Source organism: Carlito syrichta, unplaced genomic scaffold, assembly GCF_000164805.1.
Source record: "Carlito syrichta isolate Samal-C Ts95f unplaced genomic scaffold, Tarsius_syrichta-2.0.1 Scaffold309091, whole genome shotgun sequence".
Classification (NCBI taxonomy): Eukaryota; Metazoa; Chordata; class Mammalia; order Primates; family Tarsiidae; genus Carlito; species Carlito syrichta.
The window spans coordinates 749,067-775,991 of NW_007253187.1; the positions used below are offsets into that span (position 1 = coordinate 749,067).

The window sequence follows — 26,925 nt, forward strand, 5'->3', positions numbered from 1 at the left end:
AAAAAAAAAAAAAAAAAAAAAAAAAAAGGGTAAAGGACTTAAATAGATATTTCTCCAAAAGAAAGATATACAAATGGCCAACAAGTATATGAAAAGATGCTCAATATCACTAATTATTAGGAAAATGTAAATCAAAACCACAATGAGATATCATCTCATATCCATTACGATGGCTACTATCAAAAAAACAAAACATTAAGTGCTGGCAAAAATGAGTAGAAACGGGCACCCTTGTGCACTGTTAGTGAGAAAATAAAATGGTCCAGTCACTATGAAAAACAGGAAGAAGGCTCCTAAAATTAAAAACAGAATTATCATATAATCCAGCAATCCTTCTTCTTGGCATATATCCAAAAGATATATAAAAACAGGATCTCAAAGAGATATTTGCACACCCATGTTGATTACAGTATTATTCACAATAGCCAAGAGGTAGAAGCATTCATCTGCAAAATAATATTTCAATGTATGCATATACATACAACATATGTATGCATTGTATGTACGCATTAATATGTATGCATATACATAAAATATTATTCATTCTTAAAAAAGAAGAAAATCTTGTATGCTACATCATGGATGAACCTTGAGGACATCAAGCTAAGTGAAAAATTCTAGCCACAAGAGGATAAATACTGCATGATTACACGTATATGAGGATTTTAAAGTAGTCAAACTCTTAGAGACAGAAAGTATAACGTGGTTACCAGCAGCTGATAGGGAGGGGAAAATGGGGAGTGTTTTTCAGTGGGGAGAGTTTCAGTTTTGCAAGATAGAGTTCTAGAGATCTGTGGCACAACAATGTGCAACACAGTTAACACTACTATACTGTGCATTTAAAAATGGTCAAGTTGGTACTTTTATGTTTTTTTGGTCCCCCACAATAAAAAGAATACAAAAGAGCTGGGGTCTTTTTGGGAGAGGTCCTTTATGCCTTCCTAGGGCTATAGATAAACTTCATTCACAAAGAATTGAAAGAATGGTGTAACGAAGGTGTTACAAACCAAGTATTTAATGACTGCTCCGAGCCTGGCACTGTACTATGTACACTAATGTATCACCTTGTTTAGTCTTCCAATAAGCCTATAAATGAGTGTAAAATAAAATGGAAAGTCGGTAATATTAGGTAGAAGGTGACCAACTATGAGAACAGTGTAGTAATCCTGGCATAAGGAGATGACAGTGATAAAATTTTACTGGTGCTGCAGCTGGAATGACCCCAAAGAAAATCTTCAAAAATGTCCTGGACCTGGACCAGGCTGATTTTCCTACTAAGAGAAAGATTTTGCAGGTTTTGGTTTGTCCTATGTAATTTCTTTCTTTTTTTTAAATGGTAACATGATCATGAAATCCAGCAATCCCACTCCTTGGTATTTACTTAAATGAGTTAAAAACTTATATCCACACAAAAATCTACACATGAACATTCATGGTAGTTTCATAATTACCAAACTTGAAAGCAACCATATGTCCTTCAACAGGTAAAGAGATAAACAAACTGTGGCACATCCATAAAATGAAATATTTTTCAGTACTAAAAAAGTGAGTGACCAAATCACTAAAAGAAATAGTCAGGCTCGGTGGCTCAGCTTGTAATCCTGTGCTTTGGGAGGCTGAGGTTAGTGGACTGCCTGAGCCCGCGGGTTCGAGACTGGCCTGGGCAACTTGGTGAGACCTCATCTCTACAATAAATCAAAAAATTAGTTAGGTGCGGTAGCATGCACCTGTAGTTCCAGCTACTTGGAAGGCTGAGGCAGAAGGATCGCCGGAACCCAGCAGGTTGAGGCTGTGGTGGCTAGGAGTGTGTCACTGCACTCCAGTCTGGGTGACAGAGTGAGACTCTAACTCAAAAAAAAAAAAAAAAAAAAGAAATAGGGGAATCTTTTTAAAGTTTTTTTTAGAGACAGAGTCTCACTCTGTCGCCCAGGCTAGAGTGCAGTGGCACAATCATAGCTCACTGCAGCCTCAAACTCTTGAGCTCAAGTGATCCTCTCTCCTCAGTCTCCTGAGTAGTTAAGACTATAAGTATGCATCACCACACCTGGCTAATTAAAAAAAAAAAAGTTATTATAATCCCAGCACTTTGGGAGGTTGAGGTGAGAAGACTGCCTGAGCCCACGGGTTCAAGAACATCCTGGGTAACTTCGCGGGACCTCATCTCTACAAAACTTAGCTGGCCATGATAGCACATGCATATAGTTCCAGCTACTTGGAAGGCTGAGGCGGAAAGATCTCCAGCAGGTCGACACAGGGGTGGCTGTGAGCATGACACTGCACTCCAGCCTGGGCAAGAGAGTGAGACTCCAACCCAAAATATATATGTATATATTTATTTATCTTTTTTAAAAAGTAATTTAGAGTCAGAGTCTCACTATGTTGCCCAGGCTGGTCTCCAGCTCCTGGCCTCAAGCAATTCTCTCACCTTGGCCTCCCAAAGTGTGGGATTACAGGTGTGAGCCACTGTACCTGAACAGAAATAAAAGAATCATAAATGTACACTACTACATTAAAAAAAAGTCAATCAGAAAAGGCTACAAAGTCTGTAATTCTAACTATATGACATTTTGGAAAAGACAAAAATATGGAGGCCATAAAAAGATCAGTGGTTTCCAGGTATCTGGAGGAAGGGAGGGGTAAATAGGTGGGGCACAGAGGATTTCTAAATTAGTGAACTGCTCCTTATAATACTTTAAGGGTGGATACATGTCATTATATATTTGTCAAAACCCCTAGAACACAGAGTGATCCCTAATGTAAACTATATACTTTGGGTGATAATAATGTGTCAATGTTGGTTCATCAACTGTAACAAGTGTATCACACTGTACTTTTCGAATTTTGCTATAAACCTAAAACTGACTTTAAAAATAAGGTCGGCTGGGCTCGGTGGCTCAGTCTGTAATCCCAGCACTTTGGGAGCCCATGGGTTCAAGGCCAACCTGGGCAACTTGGTGAGACCTCGTCCCTACAATAAAACAAAAACTAGCCGGGCGTGGTAGCATGTGCCTATTGTTCTGGTTACTTGGAAGGCTGAGGCAGAAGGCTCACTAGAGTCGATGCTGGGGTGGCCATGAGTGTGCTACTGCACTCCAGATTGGGGGACAGAGTGAGACACCAACTAAAAAATAAAAATAAAAAATAAGGTCTATTTTTTTTTAATGGTAACAAGATGTATTTTATAATATAATCAAAGGCAATTTTACAATCATTTTTATTTCAGTGCTTAAAAAAGGCATGCTATTTCAGAAATCTTCTAAGAATTAAATTTCAGTTTCCTTCTGTTGGATATGCAATGACTTAAACTACCACTCAGCTGCCTTACAAAAGGTAATCGCATATGTTTTCTAGAAGAAAGAAATAATGTACAGTACTTCCTAGATTGAAGCAGTATATTATTTTATAATTTTAAGTAACTGAAAGAATAGAGGCATTTATAAGCTTCATTCAATGCCACTTTTTTGCTTATTCTTATTTATTTATTTATTTAGAGTTGGAGTCTCACTCTGTTGCCCAGGCTAGAGTGCAGTGGCATGCTCATGGCTACCCCACTGTTGACCTACTGGGCTCCGGTGATCCTTCTGCCTCAGCCTCCCAAGTAGCCGGAACTAAGGTGTGTGCTACCATGCCCAGCCTATTTTTAAATTTATTGTGGAGATGAGGTCTTGCCAAGTTGCCTGGGCTGGTCTTGAACCCGCAGACTCAGGCAATCCCCTTGCCCTGGCCTCCCAAAGTGCTGGGATTACAGCCTGAGCCACTGAGTCCAGCCTGCTTATTCTCTGTAGTGTTAAAATAACAAATATATACTTTCAGGAACAACAGCCTTGTAAGAACTGTTTCATAAAAATTCCAACTATAACATGCTTGAGAAAGAAGTGCAGCTTTCTGTGAATCTGTATTTGTCAGTAAGAATCTTCTTTCAAAGCTGCTGAGGGAGACCTATGATCATGTAAGAAATTATAAAAAACATGAAAATCTAGATTTAGTTGATCATTTCCAATATGAATGAGTTATAATACATCACTGGCAAAAATAAGTTGAAGTTTCCAAACATTTTCTCATTAACTCCCTCCATATTAATGCAGGTTTCAATATAACAGCATTATTTGCATCAAATTGATCAAGATGGCTAATTTTATCTCTAGATTGATGTTTTAGGTTAACTGATAGTGCCAGATGACTCACAGACTTATAAATAATTATAATTTCAGTATTATAAGACAATTAATTCTCAGGAATGACTTTTATTCCTAAGGGCTAAGCAAGGAAGAAGAGGAAGGAAGGGAAAGGAGGTTTGTACCTATATGAGAAAGAGAAGTACAAAACAAAAAGAGAGAAAAAGGGGACACAGGTACTAACAAAAGAAAGCACCAAGAAGAGGAAACATTTATAAAAAAAGACAGACATGGCATGACATGTAGCAATAATTTAGCATAATTTTATTTATATCTCTGACTGAAAATAATTGTCAATCTTTCATGCTACAATGTTAGTTCAGAAACAGAAATAGAGAGTAAAATATGGTGAGATGAGTACAATTACCACTTTGGACTCAATTGGGTTAGATTAGAGGACAGGTGTTTGAATAAAATGCATGTGTTGATGATAGCTAACCCTCCTCACCCCATTTCTTTCCTTTCACTATTTTATAAACCATAGTTTCTCCATCTTCTAGTTACATAATTAACTTCCAATTTAACACACACAGATGCACAGAAATGGGGGTACTCTTTTACTTTCTCCATTCTCAGGTAAAACACCAGGAGTAGCACACCTTTTCTGTTAGAAATATAGTTCTCTCATATTATTTCAACTCATCAACAGTAACTGCTATGAACTAAATGTTTGCGTCCCCCCTAAAACCCATATGTTGAAATCCTAATCATCAATGTGATGGTATTAGGAAGTGAGGCTTGAGGGAGGTGATTAGATCACGAGGGGTCAGTGCCCCCTATTAAAGAGGCCCCAGAGAGCTACCTTGCTCTTTCTATCTTGTGAGAATACAGTAAGAAGGCACCATTTATGAACCATGAAATGGGCCCTATCCAGACAACGAATCTGCAGGTGCCTTGATCTTGGACTTTCTAACTTCTAGAACTGTAAAGAATAAATTTCTGATGTATGTATGTAATTTATTTATACAGGGTCTCACTCTGTCACGGGCAATGGTGAGATAATAGTTCACTGTAGTCTCAAATTCCTAGGCTCAAGCAATCCTCCACCCTCAGCTTCCTGAGTAGCCAGGACTACAGGAGCATGCCACCATATCCGGCTATTTTTTTTTTTAATTGAGATGGGGTTTTGCTATGTTGCCCAGGTTTAGTCTCCAACTCCTCTCCTTAAGCAATCCTCTGCCTTGGCCTCCCAAGTGCTGAGATTACAGGTATAAGCCACCGTGTCAAACCAACTTCTGTTGTTTATTAACTAACTAGTCTATGGTATTTTGCTGTAGCAGCCAGAATGGATAAGAAAGTAACTAACTGTTAAAGTTATCCAAATGTTTCATTATCATTCACTTTAAAAATCCAGTGTCTGTAAATTAGAAATACCTTGAGGCCAGGCTTGGTGGCTCAGCCTGTAATCACAGCAATTTGGGAGGCTGAGGCGAGTGGATTGCCTGAGCCTGTGGGTTCAAGACCAGCCCAGGCAACGTGGCGAGACCTCATCTCTACAATAAATCAAAAATTAGCTGGGTGTGGTAGTGCGCACCTGTAGTTCTGGCTACTTGAAGGATGAGGCAGAAGGATCGCTGGAGCCCAGCAGGTCGACACTGGGATGGCCGTGAGTGTGCCACTGCACTCCAGATTGGATGACAGAATGAGACTCCAACTCAAAAGAAAAAGAAAAAGAAATAACTTGAAAGAACTAACAATCCTTTTTAGCCCCCAAACACTAAAACCACTACAAATGTCATTAAAACAAAATTCTTTCCCCAAAACATCTCACTTCATTTAAGACACATGAAACAAGGAAAATAAAAATGGACTGTACACCAGTTCCAACGTGCTGTTTTCACTATGCGGGAAAATGTTTTTAAAAGATAGCTTTTATTTGTTGATGTTTTTAGCTTTTATTTACATCCAACCCCATCCTAAAATAGAAGGAGCTAAGAAGGAAGCACGCAGTGTAAGATTAAAGTGGGGGAAGGGTCTAAAGAAGGGAAAAAATTGGGTAGAAAAGTTAGGAAGTGGGGGTGAGGAGACCTAGAAGGTGGTCCATACCCAAAACATAAGTTTAAAAAATCTGCATTTGGCTCTAAACTTTATAGCAGACACATTTGGCTCTAAACTTTATAGCAGACAAAGCAAGGAGGTTACACATTTGGCTCTAAACTTTACAGCAGACAAAGCAAAAGAAGAAAACTTAAGAGTAGTTTTTAAGTTGAGGCATTTTTCACTCAAATGCCCAATTTTGTAAAACATAGCAAGTAAGCCTGAGAGCTCATTAGGACGAAATTCCAAAGAGAGTCAAGAATATAAAACAGAAGAGAACTTGAGGCACATATTGTACAGAAACGTTGTCTAAGTAAAGCTAAGAAGTTGCCATACAAGTTGTTCTTGCCTAATAAATAATTTGTACCTGCTTCAGGGAAACAGCCCCTCAAATAACAGGGGTGGGGAAAGGTTACTTTAATTTCCACCTAGTGATTATTTGCATTTGATTCAGAATTTCTGGCATCTGTAAACAAAACCTGTTCAGTGGCAGACCTTTTACAGAATGCAGTTGCTAGTTTCATATAGATCACCTTAGAGAGATGAGGTTTCTATTGGAATAACATCAGAGTCAGTTGTCCAGAACAGTTTAATACTGGTTTGTTTCTGAGTGTTTTAAAAAACTGATTTGACTGCCAGCTCACATAATGTAAATAGGCTAATACAGCCAATACTCCTTGTAAGCAATGTAAAATTATACCTCATTTCATTAACTGTTAGATGCCACAAATGGTAAATATGCCATTATTTTATGTACCGCCAAAAAGTAAAACAAACACTATTTATTAAATTATGGGATACAAACGATTATAAGAAATATCCTGATTTTGGAGATGTTAAAACGAAAAGTACTTATTAGAAAAAATGTTTACAAGTGAAACATGCCAGCTTGTTTCACCATGAGCCAGCTTTGTCTAGCTCCCAGTCTCTGGTATTGGTACTTCCACTTGCCTTCTCTTACCTGTGACTTCTCCATTATTAAGACAGCTCAACCTCTATGCTAGTTGCTTTTCTCACCTTTTTTGCTCTCTATTAGGAATTCTTCTCACTTCCCTTGTTTATCCTACTGCTTAACTCCTTTTTCCATCTGTACATTTTAAAATACTAGAAAGGATGCTAGGTAAAAGAAATACATGCTGATAAGATCAGCTTCGCCAATGGACACTCAAAGTCCCTTAGATCTTTCTCTTTTTTTTAAGTTGCTGGACAAGTGTATGCTAGTTACTAAATGATTATGCAATTCCCCACAGAAAGAAGGACTTAAATTCAGGCAAAAGGAAACAACACCCTTCCTCCCACACAAAGTAATCGAGATCATTTGGAAAATCTCTCCATTTTAAAAAAATTTTTATGCTCTATAATCTAGCACTGTATCAATTTTTTATTTTTTAAAAATAGTAACCCAAAGGCAAAAATTCCTCTTGATGTTCCAGACACAATGTGCATAATTTAAAAGTGAGTTCAGATTTAGAACTGGGATGCAAATCTTCACTTGCTCCAAAATTATATCATCCCAGCCCCTCTGGAGATTGTAAAACTGGTAACACTTTAATATTTTAATCCCTTCTTAAATATGACCAGCCTAAGCAATTTATCAAATTCCAAACAAAATTGTATTATCTTCAACATGTTGACTAAGCTTTAGTTGCTTTAAAAGTTATTGTCTGAAAACAGCAAAATAAGTTACAAAAGTCTTAGAAGCTTAAAATTTAAAAGTTATTGTCTGAAAACAGCAAAATAAGTTACAACAGTCTTAGAAGCTTAAAATTTCAAGAGTTGGTTGGTGATAAAAATTTTTAAAACTCAATTCAACAAACTTTAGTGATGGTCTACTACATGCTAGGAACATAGAAATAAATAAAATTCAGCATTTATCTTTGTGTTTCCGGATATATTTCTTTCCTTTTGGGGGGGGGGGTTTGGAGTCTCACTCTGTCGCCCAGACTGGAGTGAGTGGCACGCTCCCGGCCACCACAGCCTCAACCTGCTGGGCTCCGGAGATCCTTCCGCCTCAGCCTTCCAAGTAGCTAGAACTACAGGTGCACGCTACCACGCCCGGCTAATTTTTGATTTATTGTAGAGATTAGGTCTCGCCAAGTTGCAATCCATTTACCTCAGCCTCCCAAAGCACAGGATTACAGGCTGAGCCACCGAGCCTGGCTCCAGATATATTTCTTTAAGAAACATACATACATGTTTGGAAACAAACTTAAGAGAGTAATTACCTCTGTCTGGGAGTGTACACGGGGGTGGGAAAGAATGGGAGCCAGAAGGGAAGAATACCTAAAGAGAAGCTCATCTGAAATGAGTGAAGAGAAAGTCACGCTTACACAGGGGAAGTAGGGAAAGACATACCAAACTAGGAGGAGGGTAAGAGGCACATGACAACACAAAGCGTAACTGATCCATTACCAGGGAGTAAGGGCCACCTAGAAGTCCAAACTTCAACTGCACACAGCCTACTTACATAGTAAATCCCCACTTGTACCCCACAACTCCATAATTAATCAACAAATTAAAAAAAAAAGACTGGCATTTGGAATATATATGTATATAAAACTCCTACAGTATAATAATAATGATGATGACAAACCAATCCTTTAAATGAACAGAATAGTTGAACAGAAATTTCAGAAAGAAAAAAAGATATACCAACAGCCAATAAATATATAAAAATGTGCCAAACATCATCAGTCATCACGAAAATTAAAATGAGGCCTGGTGTAGTGACTCATGCCTGTAATCCCAGCACTTGGAGAGGCCGAGCAGGGATTGCTACACTCAAAGACTATTAAATGTTGCAAGGACATGCAGCAGATTAGAACTCTCATCTTTGCTAGTAGTAGCACAAAATAATAAAACAACTTTGGAAAATTATTAGGCAGTTTTAATAAAGTCAAATATATATCTATAACCCAGCAATTCCACACCTAGATATTTATCCCTGGAGAAACGAAAATATATTTCCACAAAAAGACTTACATAAGAATAACCTAAAACTGGAAAAAAACTAAAGGATGAATAAACAAATTGTGCTATATCCATACACTGAAATGATTCAATAATAAAAAGAGAAAAAAACTGATATATAAAAGAACATGCATGATTGCAAAAACATTATGTACAGTAAAAGAAACCTAGCACACAGGAATACATACATATTGTATGAGCCTACCTATATAAAATCTAAGAACAGTTGGGCATAGGGGCTCACACCTGTAATTCCCAGCACTTCAGGAAGCTGAAGTGGGAGGATTGCGTGAGCACAGGAGTTCGAGACTAGTCTGGGCAACATAGTGAGACCTGTCTCTACAAAAAATTAAAAAACTTAGTTGAGTGTATTACAGTCCAGATACTGGAGAACTAAGGCAGGAGGATGGCATGAGCTCAAGAGGTCGTCGAGGTGAGCCATGATAGTGCCATGATACTTCCACCTGGGTGACAGAGTGAGACCCCCAACTCAAAAAAAATAAATCTCAGAATAAGCAAAATTAATCAAAGATGACAGTAACCAAAAAAGTGGTTACTTGCTTAGGATGGGGGAGGAGGATGCATGGTGGAATACACTAGAGTGAACTTCCTGGGATGATAAAATGTCACGTACCTTGATTCGGGTACTGCTTACTATTGCTAAAAGTCATCAAAATGGATACTTAAGAACTGTACATTCTGCTGTAAATAAATTACAACTGCAATTTTTTCTTTTCTTTTTCTTTTTTTTTGAGTTGGAGTCTCACTCTGTCACCCAGACTGCAATGCAGTGGCTGCTCCTGGCTACTGTAGTCTCGACCTCCTGGGCTCCAGTGATCCTTCCGCCTCAGCCTTCCAAGTAGCTGGAACTACAGGCGTGCGCTACCACGTCCGGCTAATTTTTGATTTATTGTAGAGATGAGGTCTTGCCAAGTTGCCCAGGCGGGTCTCGAACACGTGGGCTCAGGCAGTCCACTCACCTCGGCCTCCCAAAGTGCTGGGATTACAGGCTGAGCCATCAAGCCCGGCCACGACTGCAATTTTTAAAAAAGTGACAATTGCATTAGTAAGACATAAACTGTTAGAAAAAAGTTTTCAAAGATAAGAAGAGTGTGTACATATTTAGAAAGCTCAATACAATAGAAAGATAAATTCTAATCTTGTAGGTACCTAGTAAGAACAAATAAAATAAAGCAAAAATTGACAGAATTAAGAGGAGAAATAGTAAAAATTTACCACAGTAAAAGATTTTAACAATATTTCAATAGAAAGATTGTGCATATAAAACATATTTAACTAATATTTAAATAACCCAGTTAGCAAACTTTATTTAGGGTACATATATAAAGCACTTTATTAAACAGTTTAACTACAGAATAAACACACATTTCCAACACAATAGAATATTTATAAAAAGTTATTACATACAAGGCCACAAGGCAAATCTCAAATTTCAAAAACTGGTATCAATCATGCAGGCCACATATTCTAATCACAACAAACTGTATCACAAGATAGTAAGTTGAAATCATATATCATTCTTGAAAATTAAAAACATACTTATAAACAATCAATAGGTTAAAGAAGAAATGAGACATACAAATATGGCCAACTGATTTTTTGAGAAATGTGCAAAGGCAAATCAATGGAGAAAGGACAGATTTTTCAACAATGGTGTTAGAACAACTGGACATCCCTGAGTTAAAAAAAGAAAAGCAGCTCTACCTAAACATCACACCTAATACAAGTATTTACTCAAACATGAAATATAGATTCTAACAAAAACCGTTAAACAATACAACTTTTAGAAGAAAATATAGGAGAATTCTTCATGACCTGGGTCAGGCAAAGATTTTCCAGATATGATACCAAAAGTAGGATAAAAGAAGAGACTGATCAACTAGACTTCACCAAAATTAAAATGTTTGCATTGCAAAAGACACTATTAAGATAATATTTTTGGCCAGGCCTGGTGGCTCAAGCCTGTAATCCCAGCACTTTGGGAGGCCAAGGCAAGAGGACTGCCTCAGCCCAGGGGTTCAAGACCAGCCTGGGCAACTTGATGAAACCTCGTTTCTATAATATATCAAAAAGTAAGCCAAGCGTGGTAGCGCACACCTGTAGTTCTGGCTACTTGGAAGGCTGAGGAGGAAAGATCACCTGAGCACAGAAGGTTGACACTGGGATGGCTATGAGCATGCCACTGCACTCCACCCTGGGCGACAGAGTGAGACTCTGACGCAAAAAAATAATAATTCTTTTAAAAATTACAGATTAAGAAAAAATATTTGCAAACTGCATCTCTGAAAGACAATTTATATCCAGAATATATAAAGATCACTCAAAACTCAATATTAAGGAAACAAACAAGTCAATTTTAAAAATGAATAAAGGTATGAGCAGATACTTCACCAAAAATGATACAGAGATGACTAATAAGCACTTAAAAAGATGTTCAACATCTTTAGCCAAAGCACTACATACCTATTAAAACAGCTAAAATTGGGAAGAAAAAATTGAATATTACCAAATGATCACAAGCCCACTGAAACTCTCATACTTTTCTGGTGGGAATGCAAATTGCAATCACTTTGGAAAACAGTTTTGCAGTTTCTGAAAAATGTGAACACATAATTTGACCCATTTTCATTTCATTTGTGGATATTTATCCAAGAGAAATGAAAGTCTATATCCACAGAAATATTTGCAAATGAATGTTTACTCCAATTTTATCTCCAATAGCCAAAACTCAAAACAACCCAATGTCCATCAACAAGTGAAGAGACTTTAAAAACTGCAATATATGAATACAATGGAAAGGAACAAACTATTGATACATGCAGCATAAATCATAAGGACTGAAATGCACCCACTGGATTTGGTACCTAATTGCTAGTTAATAACAGTTCATTGGTCATTTATTTATCAGAGCAGTTTGAGCTGTATGGTATGTGTAGAAGTTGTACAGTGGATTGTGAATAATAGGTAAAAAAAACAAAGACAGCAACTGAAGATGACTCTCAAAAAGCTTGACTGTGAAGGGAAAGAGAGAAGTTAGATTCTCTAGAGGAAAGAGAGAAGTTAGGTAATCTAGAGGATAATGGGTCAAATTTAGGGGTGAGCCTTAAGCAAGTTCATAAACCAAAGGGAAAGACAGAGGTTAAAATCCCGAGAGAAGAAAATAATAGATGGCGCAAAGCGTCCAGAAAAACTGAGAGAATTAGATCCAGAAACAGAAAAGTAGAGGAAAGCTAACTATGTTGACATAACTTTGTAGGTGTAACAGGAAGTTATTCAGTTCCTGCATCCTTTGGCTTTGTCTTCTCTTTGAAAGAGGGGATGAGGTTACCTATAGAAAGTGACGAAGAGGTGGAATAGCAACTCCAGGAGAGTGGGAGAGGTTTGAAACATCCATGTGAGCAGGTTAGGAAAAAGAACTGACTTGAGCCAAGTGTGAGACCTGTTAGAGAACACTGAAGGCCCAACAAAGGTAATAAACCATGAACCATGTCAAACTGCTATAAAAGTTTCTAAATGTCTAGGGATGAGCCTCAAGCAAGTTATGGGATAAGGAGAATGTATTTATTCATCACTGCCAATCTATAATAAAGTTTGGGTTCACACTAGTAGTAGCATTGACTTAGACTGCTACAGCTACCTTCTCCCAGCTTCTAGACTTGCTCCCACTCCAAACCAATTTTTAGTACTGCCCGAGCTATCTTTTCAAAACAAATCTGATCATTTGAATAATCTGTTTAAGGTATTCAATAGCTTCTTAGATTCAGATAAAATCTGAAGGTATTCAGATAGCAAACAAGGTCCTTCATAATCCAACATCTTATTTTCATCTCTTAGCAATCATGCTCCCATCCTGCACTCTAGTCATAACAAACTAATTCCAGGTCCCTAAACATACCATGATCTCCCATATCCCCATGATTTTGTATATGGGATTCCCTCTGCTTAAGGTGTCCTTCCCCTCAACCTCTGGCTCTTTCATCATCAAAATTTAGCTCAAATGTCAATCTCCTAATTAAGACTACTAGAAAAAACTGTACTTTCTAACTTCAGGGAGTACTATTTACAACATAATGTTGTGAAAAGTATCCTATTAGAGCTGTACAAACTGAGGCCCTAGTATCCCATCTACATATTCCCACAATAAGCAATAAACAGGTAATTTTATTGAGTGTTTACTATGGGAAAGACATGGTAGCATTTTACATGTATTATCACATTTAATTTTCACAAGAATCTGAGATAGGTACCATTATAATCCCTATTTTATAAAAGAGGAAGTCAAGACACAAAGTAGTAAAGTAGTTTGCCTAAAGTCATACAGTCAATAATAAGTAGTAGAATGTCGATCAAGGTGGACTATCTCAAGAGACTGTACAATTAAAATAATTTGTTTAGTGAGCTCTATTCTCAGAGGCCCCAAATCAAGTGGTATTAGGGGACCATTACCTGCTGCAGCAGGGGCAGGTCTTTTCTTCATTTTCACATGAGTTTGCCATTGACCACACTACCCACCCCTCTCTGTACCTCCTCCTACTTTGGCTGAGTGCCACCTACCAAGTATTATTCCATCAATACTGTTGCTTTTCCAGTCATAGAATAAAACTAAAAACTAAATGTGTCCCCATACCCATGTACTTTTGAGAAATAAAAAACAGAAAAATGTGAAAAAAAAAAAAATTAAAAAAATAAATAAATAAATAATTTGTTTAAGCCAGATATGGTGGTGTGCACCTATAGTCTCAGCTACTTGGAATGCCAAGGTGGGAGGACTGTATGAGCCCAGGAGTTCAAGGACAGCCTAGGCAACATAGTAAGATGGCACCTCTAAAAAATAATGTATTTAATGTCCACCTTCTCTGCTTAATACAATATTAATTTTGTTCCCAATGTACCCTCAGTGCTCAAAGCCTGGAACACAGGTTTTCAATAAACATGTCTGCTAACTTAAAGACAACCCTAAATTCGGACCTTTACATTTATCCTACTAAATTTCTGCTTGTCAATTTCTGCCCATTAGTCTTATAACACACTTCTGAATACTTGTCATCTACTATGTTAGCCATTTTCCTAGCTCCCAGTGATCTGCAAATTTGCTAAGCCTTCTATGTTGTCATCAAATTATTAATAAAAATATTGCAAACTCCTTTTTCTGGCATCTTGCCAGCATCATTGCTTTTTTTCTTTTTTCTTTGCAAACTGCTATATTTAGATTCAGAAAATTAAACTATTCAAAGCACTAAAAAATAGACCCGTTACTTTGGTAGGGTTTTTCATAAAACATTATTTTATCTTAACTTTTCTTGAGAATTAGTTTTTCAACAGATAAATCAATACTCTTCCCGTTTTATTCAGTTTAATTATTTCTTACCATCCAAGGGTTTCTCTTTTTGTCACAATTCCTTTCTGCTAACTCCCCAACTTGTTACACAGCTCCAGAGAAGAAAGAATAGGAAATAAGATGTTTCATATTACTAACTGAATGTTCATGAGGGTGAGGGAATACAACCTCCACAAGTTTGAATCCATAAACAATATCTTCGGAAAAAGTAAATCAGGAACTTTCTTAATATAGGCAAATACAGAAAAAAACATAAAAGGATTTTCAGATTGTAAAATTGCTTCCCTCCAGGAGAACACTGCAATGAATACTTTCTAGGAAACAGAAAATTCAGTAAAATGTTTTGTTTTTAAAACCCAAACCCTGAGAAATGGATGAAAAAAATGAGTAGACTGAGAAAAAAAATGTGTACATATATAAATCACCCTCAATTTTAAATTATTTTTGCTCTCAGCTGCCATAATCAACTTTATAAACTGAAGTATGCTATCAGCAGACACTGGTAGTACTCATTAGTGTTTATTTGTGGGTAAGTTGTTCTAGTTGTGTTATCAAACTGACAATGTAACACAGAAAAAAAGTAAGGAGTGACCTCTTAAAAATAAAAAAAGTAAGGAATGACTTCTTAAAAATAAAAAAAAGTAAGGAGTGACTTCTTAAAAATAAAAAAGTTAGCAGGGCTCGGTGGCTCAGCCTGTAATCCTGCACCTTTGGGAGGCTGAGGTGAGTGGGTTGTCTGAGCCCGCGGGTTTGAGACCCGCCTGGGCAGCGAGACCTCATCTCTACAATAAATCAAAAAATCAGCTGGGCGTGGTAGCGTATGCCTGTAATTCTGGCTACTTGGAAGGCTGAGGCGGAAGGATTGCCGGAGCCCAGCAGGTCGAGGCTGCGGTGGCCGGGAGCGGCCACTGCACTCTAGTCTGGGTGACAGAGTGAGACTCCAACTCAAAACAAAACAAAACAAAACAAAACAAAAAAGTTGTCAATCTGTCTTAACTTAGTAATTTTTTATGTTATTTACCTCATATACTACAATACACGTTTTAATTTTTCCTCATTATTCAAACTACATGCATTATAATACATTTTAAAATGTTTACTTAAAGCATTGTACAATTCCAGGTTTTGATTTTTTTTTTTTTTAAATTGGGGTCTCACGCTGTCAGGCCAGAGTGCAGTGACATGATCATGGCTCACTGCAGCCTCCACTCCTTAGGCTCAGGCAATCCTCCCACTTCAGCCTCCTGTGCAGCTGGGACTTCAGGTATGTGCCACCACACCTGTAGTCCTAGTTATGCCCAGTCAATTTTTTTTATTTTGGTAGAGATGTCTCACTATGCAGCCCAGGTTGGTCTTGAACTTCTGGGCCCAAAAAATCCTCCTGTCTTGGCTTCTCAAAGTGCTAGGATTACAGCTGTGAGCCACCATGCCCAACCCAGGTTTAAGAATCCTCAGTCTTCCTCAGTGACTTTCTAACTGTTAGAGGAGCTCAACAATGGTATTTTCATTCAATGAAAGAGAACTAAATGAAGGAAGTGGGAAAAAGTTATTATGGAACACAGAAATCTTCTGACCATGAAGGCAGAATTAAACCATGAAATGAAGACTATGGAATCACCATTCTAGGCAGTCTAAGAAAAATGCCAACAACCAGCCCCATCTATAATTGTTTTTCTTTCTCTCCCTCTTTCCACTCTTTGGACTTTTAATACCCTATTCTTATTTACGCAGTTTTAACAGGCATCAATTCCCAAACTTTCTTCACTAAAGTACATGGCATTTTTTTGTATTTTAATTTTTATTACTTTTTTTTGAGACAAGGTCGCCCAGGCTGGAATGCAGTGGCACAATCATAGTTCACTGCAGCCTTAAACTCCTGGTCTCCAGCAATTCTCCTGCCTCAGCATCCCAAATTGTTGGAACTACAGGCATGCACCACCACACTTAGTTAATTATTTTAAGAGACAGGGTCTTGCTATGTGGTCCAGGCTGTTCTTGAATTACTGGCTTCCTCCTGCCTCAGCCATCCAAAGTGCTAGGTTACAAGCATAAGCCACCACACCCAGAGGCATTTTTTTAAAGGGTCTAAAAGCATCCACAGGGCTTGAATCTAGGCAGATGGAAAGTCTGATGTTAGGAAGTAATGACTCAAGGTAACGCTTACCCAAAGGGATTGTTTTCTAAAAGAAAAAATTTCTAATGACTTGAGAAATCTAATATATCCCCCGTAAAGCAAAATGAATGTAGGAATCATCAATTATTAGGGCATGAATCTAGTGTACTGGATGAAATGATCTCTTTTTGTCTCTTCTATCTTACAATCACAAAATAAAGCTTCTAAAGAAATAATGCTGCACTTCTAGTTTCAAGGAACAAGGAACCCTCATTAGACACTTTCACACTCAGTGGTATTTAGGATACATGCAGATACCATGACTTTTTTCTTACAGCTGAGACTTCCAAAAACCATGTGATAACTTATATTACTCTAAAATTCAAGTTAGAAACTCAAGGGATATTGAAGTATCACACAAATTAGCTGGTGCTACTTTCGTTACTAGCATTGTTGAATCATAACTATGGCAGCAGAAAAATCATTTCTGGGTTCGTTCAAGACCATTTTTTAAAATGTGTTTTTTCAATTTGCTTTAACTATAAGGCTACAGACACCTTTTTAAACTACCTCATAGAATTACAGTCTGGTAAAACACTGAAACTGGACAAACTAGTACTTCAAGCTATTAACTATCTGTAACTCGAATCACTAGGGAAGTCTATTTAAAATTAACTGGTCCTACTACCAACTCTTATATACAACATTCCTACAGCATTGTGCTAAGAATTACTTAACAATGCAGTTTTTTTTTTGTTGTTGTTTTTCTCTTTAGAGATGAGATCTTCCTATGCTGCCCAGGTTGGTCTCAAAATCCCAAGCTCAGAGCGATCCTCCTGCCATGGCCTCCCAAGTAGCTGAGACAATAGGTGCATGGCACTGTGCCCTTAAATAATGCCACTGTGCTTTTAAATAATGACAAGTGCTTAATATAAAAGCTCAAAAGTTATTTAGTCCCCTAAAATGAAATTCTCCAAAACTCAGATTCAAAAAAATAACAGTACTGCTACAGATTAAGTGAAGAGAAATATAATTGGTTTTAATGCAAAAAAATTATTTTTATTTGGTAAACAAAATGGTGACACTTATGCAAATATCTTTGATCCTATGGTGGATACCATAAAGAGTTAGCTAGAAAGAAAATTTAAGGTATGTCCCAAATAAGCCTTTTCCTATATTACCTAGTTCGGCCTTTCCTCCAGTTTGAGGAGCCACAGACTGAACAAAACAGTATAAAAGATATATATGATAAAGGACTGTTACCCAAAATATACAAAGAATTCTTAAAATTCAATGAAAAGAAAATGAGGCTGGGCATGGTGACTCATATCTGTAAGCCCAGCACTTCAGGAGGCCAAGGCAAGAGGACTGCCTGGGCCCAGGAGTTCAAGATCAGCCTAGGCAACTTGGTTGAGACCTCACCTCTATCAAAAAAGAAAAAAATTAGCTGGGCATGGTGTTGAATGCTTGTAGTCCCAGCTACTCAGGAGGCTGAGGCAAAAGGATCACCTGAGCCCAGAAGGTTGAGGATATGGTGAATCATGATCATGCTACTGCATTCCAGCCTGGGCAACAGAGTAAGACTCCAACTAAAAAATAAAAATAAAAAAAATAAAAGAAATAAAATGAACAACTCAACTTAGAGAGCTGGGTGTAGTGGTTTGCACCTGTAATCCCAGCTACTGAAGGCTGAGGTAGGAGGATCCCTTGAGGCCAGGAAGTTGAGGTCAGTCTGGGCAACACAGGAAAACTATTTCTTAAAAAGAGAAAACTTGGCTGGGCTCGATGGCTCAGCCTGTAATCCCAGCACTTTGGGAGGCCAAGGAGAGTGGATTGCCTGAGCCCGTGGGTTCAAGACCAGCCCGGGCAACTTGGCAAGACCTCATCTCTACAATAAATCAAAAAAATTAGCCGGGCATAGTAGCGCGCGCCAGTAGTTCTAGCTACTTGGAATGCTGAGGTGGAAGGATCACCGGAGCCCAGCAGGTTGACGCTGAGGTGGCCATGAGCATGCCACTGTACTCTAGCCTGGTTGACAGAGTGAGACCCCAACTCAAAAAAAAAAAAGCCTTAAAAAATAAAATAAAAATAACTTGGCAAAAGGTCTAAACAGAATAAAGATATGAAAAAATATTAAGCATCATGTGTCATTAGGGAATTGCTAGTTAAAATAACAACGAGATGCCACTACACCCATATTGTAATGGCAAAAATCCAAACACTGACAACACTAAATACTGGCGAGAACAAGGAGCAATAGGAACTCTCATTCATTGCTGGTGAGAATGCAAAATGGTACAGATACTTTGAAAAACAGTTTGTCAGTTTCTTACAGAAACATACTCTACTAATACAATCCAGCAGTTGTGTTCCTTGGTATTTACTCAAATGAACTGAAAACCTAGGTCCAGCCAAAAACCTGCACACAGATGTCTATAGCAGCTTTATTCACAACTGCTAAAACCTGGAAGTAACCATAATGTCCTTCACTAAGTAAATGGTAAACTGGTACATCAATACAATGAAATATTATTTAGCACTAAAATGTAATCAGCTACAAAGCCACTAGAAATAAATGCATACTACTAAGTGAAAAAGTCAATCTGAAAGGCTACATACTGTATGATTCCAACTATACGACATTCTGGAAAAGACAAAACTATGGCAGCAGTAAAAAGATCACTGGTTATCAGAGGTTTAGGAGGAAGGAGGGATGAATAGGCAGAGCACAGAGGAATTTTAGGGCAATAAACTATTCTGTATGACACTATAATGATGGATAAATGTCATTTCACATTGTCAAAATCCATAATGTACATACAACCCAGAATGAGTCCGAATGTAAGTCATGGACTTTGAGTGATAATTATTTGTCAGTGTTGGTTCATGGAACAGTGGGGGAAGTCTCTGCATGTGTGGAATTATGAATAAATGAGAACTCTGTACTTTCTGCTTACTTTTGCTATGAACCTAAAACTGCTCTAAAAAACAAAGTTTACTTTTTAAAAAAAGCAAACTGAAATAAAATAAAGACTACACACCATGATCAAATGGGATTTAACCCAATATTGCAAGGTTGGTTCAATATCCAAAAATCAATTCATATTCAATACCCTTTAATGATAAAAACACTCAACAAACTAGGAATAGAAGAGAACTTTCTCAACCTAATAAAGGGCATCTGCCAAAAAAAAAAAAAAAAATCACCAACAATATATTTAATAGTGAAAGACTGAATGCCTTCTCTTTGGCATTAGTGAGGAAATTTAGACAAGTAAATAAAATAAAGGACACACAAATTGGAAAGGATAAAATAAAACTACTTCTATATGAAGATTAAATTATGCTGTTTATAGAAAATCTTTAAAAATACACTAGAAAACTATTAGAACTAATAAAATGTTTAGTCAGGTTGTATGGTACAAGAGCAAAATATAAAAATAAACACACAGGCAGTAAATACAAAAATAAAATTAAGACAGAATTCCAACTACAGTATCATTAATAATAATAAAATAATTAAAAATAAATTTAACAGGAAGTGTGAGACACTGACAACTATATAACTGCAGAAATAAATAAGATATAAACAAATGAAAAAACATTTCATGCTCATGGATTGGAAGACTTGAAAACCTGATAATATTAAGATGGCAATGCACTTCAAATTTATTTATACATTCAGTGTAATTCCTATCAAAATCCCATTTAGCTTTTTTGCAGAAATTGACAAGTTGATCCTAAACTTCATATGAAAAATCAAGGGACCAGAATAGCCAAAACAAACTTTAAAAAGAATAAAATTGGAAGAGTCATGTTTCCCCATTTCAAAATTTACTACAAAGTTATGGTAACCAACAGTGTGGTACTCGCATAAAGGCAGATTTATAGATCAATGGGACAGAAATGACAGTCCAAAAATAAACCCGTATATTCATGGTCAATTGATTTTCAATAAAGGTGCCAAAGTCATTCAATTGGGAAAGAATAGTCTTTTCAACATGTGATGATGTGACAACTGGACATCCACATACAAAAGAATGCAGCTGGATGCCTACCTCACACCATACATACACACACACACACAAAATGGATCACAGACCTAGCTATAGAGAATAAAACTATGAAACTCTTAGACGAGAATATAGAAAATCTTCATGATCCTAAGTCGTAAAAACTTCTTCGTTATGACCCCAAAAGCAAGAGCAACTGAAAAAAAAAAAAAACAGGTAAACTGGACTTCATCAAAATTCAAAACATTTATGCTCCAAAGGACACCATCAAAGAAAGTGAAATCCCGCGCCTTTGGGAGGCTGAGGTGAGTGGATTGCCTGAGCCCGCGGGTTCAAGACCCATCTGGGCAGCGAGACCTCATCTCTACAATAAATTTTTTTTAAAAATCAGCAAGACGTGGTAGCGCGCGCTTGTAATTCCAGCTACTTGGAAGGCTGAGGCGGAAGGATCGCCGGAGCCCAGCAGGTCGAGGCTGCGGTGGCCGGGAGCAGCCACTGCACTCCAGTCAGGGCGACAGAGTGAGACTCCAACTCAAAAAAAAAAAAAAAAGGCAGCCGCAGTGGCTCGAGCCTATAATCCCAGCACTTTGGGAGGGTGAGGCAAGAGAATTGCCTGAGCTTGGGGGTTCGAGACTAACTTGGGCAACTTGGTGAGACCTCATCTCTACAATAAATCAAAAAATAACCTGGGTGTGGTAGGGCGTACCTGTAGTTCCAACTACTTGGAAGCCTGAGGCGGAAGGATCACCAGAGCCCAACAGGTCAAGGCTGAGCGTGCCACTGCACTCAGCCTAACTCAAAAAGAAAAAGAAAAGAAAGAAAGTGAAAAGATGCTTTTTCCGCTATCTTTACGGATCGCCATAATGGTACACATAAAAGTCCAGGCTCAAGAGCATCAGCAGTGCAAAAGAGACAGGCAAATGCCTATGCTGGAGTGCAGTGGCAACGCTCATGGCCACCGCAGCCTCAGCCTGTTTTGCTCAGGCGATCCTTCCACCTCAGTCTTGCAAGTAGCTGGAACTACAGGCCATGTGCCACCACGCCCGGCTAATTTTTTGATTTATTGTAGAGATGAGGTCTCGCCAAGTTGCCCAGGCTGGTCTCAAACCCATGGGCTCAGGTAATCCTCTCACCTCAGCTTCCAAAAGTGCTGGGTTATAGGCGTGAGCCACTGTGCCCAGCCAAATGCCAGGTTCTTATTGGGCCATGGACTAAAGTTGTTGTCCAGTATCTAACAATGACTATGAAATATGATTACATTGGCAAATGTGAAACCATTGATGATCACAGAGCTGGGAAAATTGTTGTGGACCTCACAGGCAGTTTAAATTAAGTGTGGAATGATCAGCCCTAGATTTGATGTGCAACTCGAAGTTCTAGAGAAATGGTAGAAAAATCTCCCCCTATCCTGCCACTTTGGTTTCACTGTTCTGAGAACCTCAATTAGCATCAAGGACCATGAAGAAGCAAGTAAAAAATTTCAAGGAAAATCCTTGAATTCTTTTTCTAGGGATATAATAGTTACGTACAAATAAAATAACACAATGGAGGAGGAAAGGTGAAAAGACAACCCACAGAATGAAAGAATATATTTGTAAATCATATATCTGATAAGGGACTAGTATCTAGGACATACATAAAGAATCCCTTTAATTAAATAATAAAAAGACAACCTAATTTTTAAACAGGCAAAGACTTGAACAGACCCGTCTCCAAAGAAGATATACAAATGGCCACTTCAAAAGATGTTTAACATCATTAGATATCAGGGAAATGCAGATCAAAATCACAATGAGGTGCTACTTCTCACACACACAAATATACACATGTATGGTTATAATAAAAAAGAAATACTAACAAGTTTGGCAAGGTGTGGAGAAATCAGAACACTCATAGACTGTTAGTAGAAATGTAAAATGGTACTGCTGCTTTGGAAAACACTGGCAGTTTCTCAAAAAGTTAAACATAGAGATACCAGATGACACAGCAATTCTACTTCTAGGTATATACTCAAGAGAAATGAAAACATATGTCCACATAAAACTTGTACATGAATGTTCATAAGGAGTATTATTCATAATAGTCAAAAAGTAGAAACAATCCAAATGTCCAACTGATGAAGGGAAAAACAAAATGGTAAATTCATACAATAAAAAGGGACAAAGTACTGATACATATTACAACACGGATGAGTCTTGAAAACATTATGCTAAGTGAAAACAGTCAGTCACAAAAGACCATATGTTATGTTATTGAGTTTACACAAAGTGCCCAGAAAGGTCAAATCTAGAGATATAAGGTGGAATAGTGGTTGCCTGGGACTAGTGGAATTGCAGGGAATGCGGAGTGACTTGCTAATGAGCACAAGTTTCTTTTCAGGATGATGAAAATTGTTCTAAATTTAAAATGAAAACTTGCTTGGGAATATCTAAATGGACAAATTGTTGATAAGTGAATTATATCTTTTAAAAGCAATTTTTTTTAGAAAAGCAAGTAATATTAAACACAAAATTCAAGACAGTGGTTTCCTCTAGGCAGGGGAGGTGATTAAGGGCAGCATCAACAGTGTGGGTCAGGTTAGGCAGTGTGCTCATGGAAATTCTTTTTTTATTATTCTTCACAACTTCTATCACATACTTTTAACATATATCAATATTGTATTTTGTCTTTTTTTTTTTTTGAGTTGGAGTCTCACTCTGTCGCCCAGGCTGGAGTGCAGTGGCCGCTCCCGGCCACCGCAGCCTCAACCTGCTGGGCTCCGGCGATCCTTCCGCCTCAGTCTTCCAAGTAGCTGGAATTACAGGCGTGCGTTAGTACGCTCGGCTGAATTTTTTTTTTTTTTATTTATTGTAGAGATGAGGTCTCGCTGCCCAGGTGGGTCTCAAACCCGCAGGCTCAGGCAATCCACTCACCTCAGCCTCCCAAAGGCGCAGGATTACAGGCTGAGCCACCAAGCCCGGCTGTAATTTCTTTAAAGAGTGCAGGCTTGGGGCAAATCCCTATTCTGCTACTTATTAGCTGCACAGCCACGTGCAAGTTACTTAGACCTCTCTGAGCTGTAGCTTCCTCTAAAAATAGGGACACTATCATGTAACTTTAAAAGTTTTCTTTATAATAAAGAAACTCTTAGGGCTTTTTAAATAAGAGTTTTTTTATTATAAAAATCTAAAGTGAAAAATCTGTTATAATTCCACCTTACTAAAATAATCATTATTGGTAGATACCTTCTAGACTTTTCTGAAACAAATGAGTAATAATTTTTTATATCTTAAGGGTACACTGACGCTGATTTTCACTTAATAAATTGTGGACATCTTTCAAAGATGTCATAGTACTAGTATTCATAGACATTTAGGTTGCTTTCAATCTGAGAGGATAAATAACATTAAATGAACATCCTCACAAATATCTTTGTATCTAAGCTCAATAATTTCTTCAGTCAAAAGGTGTGTGCATTCAATTTTGAGAAACTGCTCTCCCACCAAGGCTCCATCCATTTACATTATCATAAAAAAAAATTTGGGAGTGTGTGTTTCATGATAGCCAAAATAATTGGGGGATTATCACTTTTTTTAAAAAATGTCAATCTAGCTCACGCCTGTAATTCCAGCACTTTGAGAGGTTGAGGTGGAAAAACTGTTTGAGCTCAGGAGTTCAAGACCAGCCTAGACAACACAGGGAGACCTCGTCTCTACAAAAAATAAAAAAATTAGCTAGGTGTGGGGGCGTACGCCTGTAGCCTCAGCTTCTCCGGAGGCTGAGGCAGAAGAATCACCTGAGCCTAGGAGTTTGAGACTGCAGCAACCTGTGTTCATGCCATCACTGTACTTCAGCCTGGGTAATCGAGTGAGCTCCCAACTCAAAAGATAAAACAATAAAGTAAAAATGTTGCCTCTTTTATGCATTTATTGATTAATGAAAGTTAAAATCCTTTAAGTTTTTTATTTTTTAACAATTTGTAGTTCTTCTATCAATGGCCTTTTCTCTAGCTTTTGCCCATTTTCTATCAGGCTAATCATCTTTATTTCCTATTAATTTTAAAAGCTCTTTAAATATTAGAGATATCAACTTTTGTTTTTAATTAATGTTGCCAATATTTTCTCCCAGTTATCTTTTCTTTTAAGCTTTTTTTATAATGTACTTTACTTAACACACATCTTAAATATCTTCATAGGCAAACTGACATTCTTCTCTTGCTTTGAGTCAAAATAGGTTTTTTCCCTCTAATATCATTAAAATAGTTATCTATATTTTCTTCTTACTTTCTGGCTTTTAAAGAAATCTTTAATTCAAGTGGACTTTATTTTTGTATATGATGAATATGAATACAACTTCATTCCTTCCCACTACTAGCTAAATATCCCAACAAAAGTACAAAATAAACCAGTGGTAGCCGGGCTCGGTGGCTCAGCCTGTTATCCCGTGCCTTTGGGAGGCTGAGGTGAGTGAATTGCCTGAGCCCACGGGTTCGAGACCCGCCTGGGCAGCGAGACCTCATCTCTACAATAAATCAAAAAATCAGCCGGGCACAGTAGCACATGCCTGTAATTCCGGCTACTTGGAAGGCTGAGGCAGAAGGATCAGCCGGAGCCCAGCAGGTCGAGGCTGCGGTGGCCGGGAGCGGCCACTGCACTCCAGTCTGGGCGACAGAGTGAGACTCCGACTCAAAAAAAAAAAAACAACTGTATTACATAAACTTACAATGAAACAAATCGTATTTAAAACAGAGGTAATAAATACTCAGAAATCAACACTCCTTAATTATTGTATTATGATTTATACTCTTAAGGTTATTTAACACCTATTTTATCTGTATGGTGTGCTACTATATACTAGAATGCTACTGCAAGTCTTTTTTCAATTCAGCATTTAGTGATTCCACATTAGTGGCTTGAAATTGGCCATTATAGGAGTATCTATAACACAGATATCAGCAAACCCGATAGACTGGGGATTTATTTTTCAGAGAACCTGTTGTTAAACATATACCAGCAACCACTGGAATAAGCCATTCTTTCTTCACTAATTTTAAATAGTATCTCCAGCACATACTAAACTGATGTCTATTCATTAGTTTATGAAACAAAAGATGGAGTCTAGAATTGAACATATTTTTTTCTGTGCTAGCATCACAGACTGCTTTGGTAGGTTTTGTTGTATTAGATGAGACTTTGGACACCGTTTCTATTAACTGGATCTCTCACTATTTTCCTAACATGAGATCACAGCACTGCAATGAAAAAAATATTTTCCCTAAACAATTCAACAGCAGTCTTAACTTTGTGTAGATTATAGAACACAGTATAAAGGACTACTTCTTTTCAAAATAAAGAACTATTTCTGGACATAGCTGGTTATCATGTACTATTTTTAGATCAGGGCTCTTACTTTCAAAAAATATTCCAAACACAAGAAAACAAAACCACTCTCATTGGGGTTGTCTAAGTATCACTCTGTTCCCTCATAAAAATAACTATATAGTGGCAAGAGTCAGTGACAGTACTTTTCTTTGAGGGTCATCATCACATATAAACTTAACACTGGAAACTAACTTTCTTCTCTTTCTCTCTTAAAGATGGGATCTTGCTACGCTACCCAGCCTGGAATGCTAAGGCTATTCACAGCCCCAAACTCCTAGGCTCAAGAATATCTACTGCCTTAGCCTTCAGAATATCTGAGATTATAGGCACACACCACTGTGCCCAGTCTAGAAACGTTCAACTGTGTCAGGCAGTGGAGAAGTAAATGAGACAGGAACCCGGCCTTTAAAGCTCTGGTCATCTTTAATGAATCTGTGAGTAGAAAATGCATCACAAGTGATTATAAGCATTTGTTTTCATTATCACTGACAGAAACAGACTGATTTGTCTTCTTTGAGTATATACTTTACAAGGAAAAGAAAAGCAAGGTATAAAAACTAGTTATTTAAAGTTTACCCAGCTACAGAGATAAGCTGATATATGTTGGTAACTAGATCTTCAAAACCTACACAAGTTAAACATTACAGTATCCTTATTTTAATGTCCTTCCTGCTGAAGTACATTAAGAAATCAGTGATTTATTTGCAGATATCAACTGCATCAAGTAAACCAGAAACTGCTGCCTATATATTATTTATCTATCACAAGACATTTAGATCTGAACTCCAGCTACTTATTCTAGGTGTTTACACTATGAAACTATATAATGTAATATCTGAGTTGACTCAACAGAACCACCCTTTTAGTGTCTAAACCAAGAGACTTCCCTTTTAAAGTC

General features: G+C 37.6%; 1 protein-coding gene across 3 annotated transcripts in view; it reads right to left on the reverse strand.

Moving 5' to 3' along the window:
- NLK (nemo like kinase) overlaps window positions 1–26,925 on the reverse strand; it is a 165,575-nt gene that overhangs the window by 122,981 nt on the left and 15,669 nt on the right. The gene's annotated exons all lie outside the window — the stretch shown is intronic.